Genomic DNA, 6738 nt, shown 5'->3' on the forward strand with positions numbered 1-6738 from the left:
ACCCAAGATTCCTTCACACCAACTTCACCCAAAATGGATATTTCAATGCTATTATTCTGAGCAAAAGAGGAAATCAGAGTAACAGACTCGTTGAGCACTACCAAAGTTCTGATAAGACTATCATCATTTTCTTGCAGCCAAACAATTGATGTGGTTCGAAATGTTTCAGTGCTGAGGTTAAATGACACAAGTACGTGTTCTTCGAGTTCATTCGTGTCAAACTCGCTACCCCACCAGTGGCATACTCCATTCAAATACGCTATAGAAGCTTTATCTACATCTTCTTTCTTAGTCATTTCAAGATCAAGTTTCTTCCAACAATTACTTTTTAGACTATAAATTTGCCAAATTGTTAGAGCAGGCTCTTCTAATACCATTGGATCATAAATATAATATACACATTGAATCACTTTATAATCATCATTCACATTATCATAACCAAATCCATGAACACTTACATGCCGACCATAGCCGGGCTCATCATCAGTAATACCCGGAGGAATAATTTTATGCTCGTCGGTTTTGGGATTCCAAAGTCCTATTATTACATCAGGACATGGTCGTGTATAGTGACATATAATGCCATTAACACATTCTAGAACCTCGCCGGGACCATAACTCTCAGACAGAGTTGGCAAAACTAATGTAACCATGTTTTCATATCTCTCTCCAGAAAGTAAATGCACATTATTTTCATTATCGACGTTTAAACCCCTTTGGTAAAATAATCTCCATAGAAGGAGAGACGATGAGTGGGCAGTTTTAGATTTTAAATTCTCGTAGTACATGCTCTTAAAATGAGGATTCTCAAGTAAATTTAGCCAAGACTTTCGCACGCAGCTAAATCGTTTCAAGGATTTAACGGGTAATTTTGTTAGAATTTCCAGTGCAAGATCATTAGGAATTTGTTCGTTATGGTTTGCCATTTGCATTGAAAAAAAAAAAAGATGGAAACAAATAGAGATTAAGGTCTTGTGCTTGTGCTGTACCTTTTAAAATATAACGAACAATAAATTAGATTCCAACATAAAGTTTTGAAAAATTTCAATGGTACTACGTTTTTCTAGCTCTATTTGTTTCTCTCCTAATCAAGATCTCTAATATATAGGACTAAACATCAAACCAATCAAATTGATTGATTGGAAATATATATAGCAAATCTAAATAGAAGAAGAAAAAAAAAGGAAGCCGATATAAATTGTAAATTGTAAGTACTTGAATTGCATTTGCAATCACAAACATAAATGTATAATTATTATTTATTAGGCGTAGTTTATTCTTAACCAATACTAGATTCTACTGGTTTAAAAAGAAATAAGCATTTTAAACTGAAAATAACTACTTATCATTATTTGTTTTACTTTGTTGAAAAAAAAAATAAAAAAAATTTTGAAAGTGAAATTAAAACACATAATTTGAAAAAATAACAAATCAAATCAAGTAAAAATAAAAGAGATGTATTTTCTATTTATTTAATTGAAAGAATCATAGTCCCGTGAATAATGAAACCAAGGTTGGCACATGCCTTTAGGAGCAAAGGGTAAGTGAAGGTGTTCCCATGCCCACCAGTGTGTGAAACCATGGAAGTGTATATGTTTAAGGTTTCAGTAAAGAACCCAGTATTAGTAGAATCTCGAATCAACTTTCACAGGTAAAGGGGGCTTTTTGAAACTGCTAAGTGATGCAGAACGCACTGCTATTTGAGTAATGGACAATTATCTGATTTGTTTTCATTACTACCTCAGATATCTGAAATTGATTCTGTGATATAATTGAGGGTTTACATCGTAAAATAATTAAATTACACCAATGTCCTAAGTGAATTAATTTACATGCATGTCCTAAAATAAATTTATATAAATCGAATCAATTGAATTCAATTTATACTCTTTCAATGTAAATCAACTAAAGTAAATTTATAATTTACTATATATATGTTATATCAATCTTGATTCGATTTACTTGTATATGTAATAAATTGAATCTAGTTTATTGGATTTAGTACTACTACATAGTAATATAGTATTAACATTTTTGTCAATAAAAAAATACTCTCATTTCAATTCAAATAAAATATAAAAAAAATCACAATGAATAAGAATAGAAATTTAACTTTTGTATTTTACTATTTTAGCTCAAATTTAAAAAAAAAAATACTTTTTTTTTATTTAAATTTATGAATGAAAACAGAACTTACAAATTTAAGGGTACAATTTGGCTCAATTAAAAATTAGAGAGCTATATTGAATTGAAAGTCAAATTTAATCTTGAGTATTAACTCGAAGTTGTGACTTTGATTTTTCAGAGCATAAGGTTATCAAAACAATCAATTTTATACTTAATTTCACAAATTAAATGATAATTTAATTGATATAGTATTTTAATTATTTCTCAACTTACATATTATATAAATATAATTGGTCATTATATCTTGTATAACTATCTGTTACTTCTGACCCTGAAAAAATTATAGTTTTAACTCCTATGCCATTTTAGAAAGTTATATTTTATATTAATTTTTTTAACATCAATAATTCCAGTAATAATTTTTTAGATGCTAACGAGTCAAATGATAATTTTTAATAAACTTTTAAAAATCATTTAATGTTCCGTTTTACATTCATCAGTTTATAAAAATATAAATTTTTTGAAATTTGAACTAAAACACAAAAGTTGGATTTCTATTCTTATTCGTTTTGATTTTTCTTTATATTTTACTATGATTATCTTGCTTATTTTACTAGTTGCAAATTGTTCTATTGTACTTATCACTTGTAGGTTGGACAGTGAAATGAAATGTCCAATAAGACAGAAATTGCAGAGCTGAAATTATTTTTTGAAGTGGAAACAGGATGTACTCTTTTTCTTTATATTTTCAAAACTGAGATGCAAAAGAATGGTTTAGTACTAGTTCAGCTTATTTGAAATAGTTTGCTTTTCGGTTTTTAAAGTTGTGAAATTATTATCCTACAGGCTTAGCACTATCTGAATGGAAAACATATGATATAGTGAACTTAATAGAAATTAAAATTTTTGTCATGTACTTGTTACTTAAGGACAAAACCAAACTCCTCTTGCTTCAATATAGCTACTACTACAATGTGCAAACACAGTTGAAGCTTCAGATATCAATGCTCTCATTGCACCTGATAAACCATCATTAGCAGACAAACTGGAGAGATAATCTAATCTGGTTTCTGCAATGTTGAGCATCCAAGAACACTGAAGCATCATTATTATTGGTGATGAAGTCTAGTGCTATTTTCAGTGCTTCCATGGTCTCTTCATTTGGAGAAAATTAAAAACATTGGTCTCAGCATCAAGAGAAGCATAGAATCCTTCCATTTCTAGATCATCAGCATCATTATCTTGGCTCACATCAACTTGATTCCCAAAAGACTCATCTGTCGTCATTGGCAACACAGTGCAACATGTTTTGTGATGAAATTCTTCTCCAATAGCCATTCCACTTAATGAAGAGGGAAATAATGGAGCTTGAAGGTTTTGTGTCTCAGCCAAAAATGGGGATTGAGAATATTCTGCCAGTATATTAGCAGGGTGATCCAGCACTGCTTGGGCTAATACACAATATACAAGACGAAAAAGGTAAAGCGAAGTCAAATAATTTATTTTAAAAAATTCAATGCATTTAAATATAATATTTTACTTATTAAGAGTTAAGAGTTTATAACTTTATATACTTGTTTGATGAATGACATTATCAAGCAGAGTAATATATAGTCATAGTTGAGGAGTGTAAAGTGCAAACCAACTTTTGCCAAGTGAAGAACAGAAATTATGTATAAGTCAAAGGAAAGAAATCTGTCTCTTAATCTCTGATGTTGTAGCTTGTGGATGATAATTGCATTAAATTTGATCTCAGGTGAGAGTCCAAAAATTCTTGCTAACATTGGCGCAGGGATAACTCTTTGCTATACATCCATAAATCATTATTACTTTCTGCAGGAATTCAAGCTTTATGAAATGCCCAAATATATAAACTACATATAAGACAAAGTTTAGGAAGAATAATCAAGAGTCAATTAACTCTTCACTTTCTCTCTTTACAAATTTCTTTATTAGAAATTAGTTATATGAACATCTTAAAAATGAAGACCAAAAAAAGAGCAAAAGATAGAGAGGGATTGAGATGTCTTGTTTTCGAATGTTTAAAATAAAAATTTCAATTGTTTACCCCCCCATCATTAGCAGTATCATTACTTGCTAAGCTTAACAATGTTGAATCTGAACCATAATCCCTTTCTGAAGATGCATGACAAGGCAGGTCAATGTAGTCTAAGCCCAACCTTAGTGTACATAAATCATCAACACATGGGCCTATAATGCAAAGCACATGAATAGTCACAGTTTATATATGCTACAAGCAGAATAAACCTGGTTGAGTAAGAAAATGACAAAATTGATCAAGCACCTTGCCTATGCCGGTCAAGAAAAAAAGGTAATTAGTTACTACATATATAACCTTCGCTTATCTTTACAAATTACTATTTTTTGGTTCCAAATTAGATGTTACTTTGAATTTTCTCTACCTAGTAAGAAATAAGCTACTACTTGATAAGAAGTATAACTATTCCAAGTTTTATGGATTTACACAAATGAAAATTATGATACTAGACACGTTTATTGTGTCCATGCATTGTTTTGGATCAAGAGTGACATAAGTTATTTAGTTTGATTTACATAATTGAGTGAATGTTCATTAGTTTGATTTACACTAATGGAGACTCGCTCCTACGCAATTGTTGCGAAACCAGGCATGATCGAATCCTCGCCGAAATCTGAACACAATTTCTTACATGTGTCTGCAGATTGTGAAACAGAAAGTGACAACATTGACACAGAGAAAGACATATATTGGTGGTGTGGTTGGGGAAGCACTGGAGGAAACAAATGCAAGAACAAGAACGGAAGCAGTGGTGGCGGCAGCATTTCTGTGCCGCCTTTCGGTCTAGCTACCTACAAGATGCAAGAAGATCTATGGCTGAATCCAGAGCCATGTGAATATGAAAGGATATCATATCTGTACAGTGCTGCAGATTCATGGTTGAAACAGCTCAATGTTTATCACCATGACTTCAACTTCTTCACACAACACCCTACACCAACAACCTTGTAGTAAATTCCCTTCATTAACTAAATTAACTACCCTTTTGGTTAGCTTTCAACTTCTGACTCCGGCATAATAACAAAATATTTCACTTCCCTTGGGTCCAAATTCTGAGAAATGTAAAGTTTTGTAGTTAACCAGAGAGATAGAAAGAAGGGGGTAGTTTTTTTTATTTATTTATTTTTTTACCAATCAATTTCAGTTTCTTTTGCTATTTTTTAAGAAAAGGGTAGCAGTTTGTAGTTGTAGGTAATAACTAAATTATGATAATGTTTTGTACATTAGTCTTTTTTTTCTTACTTTTTATTTTCATGACTCAAATTTGATAAGACTGAAAAAAAGGATTTATGATACTCAAAATCAAAACATTCTAATGTTGAGAAAAATAATTTAAAAAAATTATTAAGTTTAACAGAAATAATCAATATCAAATACTGTTAGTTTTGTTGACAGACAATACTTAATTAACTAACAAAAAGAATGACATGACAATTAAAAGATTATCTAACATTGTTAATTATTTTAAAATTACGCAAACTCTAATTTCTCAAATAATTTCCTAGTCTCCGTTTCTATATTTCTCAAATAAGTTCATATTCAATTCGGTCTCTATTAATATTTTATTGGCAACCTCTACGAATCAAATACCCTTCTAGCAGATCATTTTGCATACATGGTTATTAGCAAATTTTCAATGTACTCCTCTTTAATAAGAGATCTCCTACTTGTATACAACTAGATATAAGATTTAGAAATACAATAAATTCTATGTCAGTGGTCAGTACTCTGATGCTGCATTTGGTTGAATAAATTAAACGCTTCCACAACATGGCCAACTTTCACATAACCTACCATAAATATTATTCTCACATATAAATATTAAAATTATGTTGAAAAGTTTACATACTCTTTCCAGTTTCCATATTCCATCAGTGATATAGTACACTACAGAAACTTTATATACATCTTTTTTAATCATTTCAAGCTTAAGTTTCTATGAACAATTATTTTTTATACTGTAAATTTACCAAATTGTTGGAATAGGCTGATATGAAAAAATTTCACCAAGTGAAATGTGCTATCTTCATTATTATTGAATATTAACTATTGATAGTAATAATAATAAAAATAGTAAATAAACTAAAATCCATCATGATTGATGAAGCAAATTGTAATGCCTGAACATGTCATATGACAACTTCTATATATAGAGATATAAATACAATAATTAAAAGACCATGTCTTAACCTATTATATATATGGAATAATTCTTTAAATAAGATAATAATAATGGTAACCGGTATAACTGCAACACACATGCCATGTATGCTAATGGAAATGCAGAGAAGTATTCTAATTTTTTGTCATACCATTTGTTACAAACTTTATTAAATTAGAAAAATACTATTTACACTAAATATTTTTGACATTTATATAAAAATACGGTTGTTATAAAATAATCACTTATTTAAATGATTTTTTAGTTAACAAATTAAAAAATCTATGTACAGTTGTTAAAAAAAATACTAGTATGAAAATAATATTTATCATAAGGAGACATGTAATGGAATTGAATTAAATTTGAAAATCCATTTAAGGTAACAACATTA

The sequence above is a fragment of the Arachis ipaensis genome, chromosome B05 (genome assembly GCF_000816755.2).
Source record: "Arachis ipaensis cultivar K30076 chromosome B05, Araip1.1, whole genome shotgun sequence".
Lineage (NCBI taxonomy): Eukaryota > Viridiplantae > Streptophyta > Magnoliopsida > Fabales > Fabaceae > Arachis > Arachis ipaensis.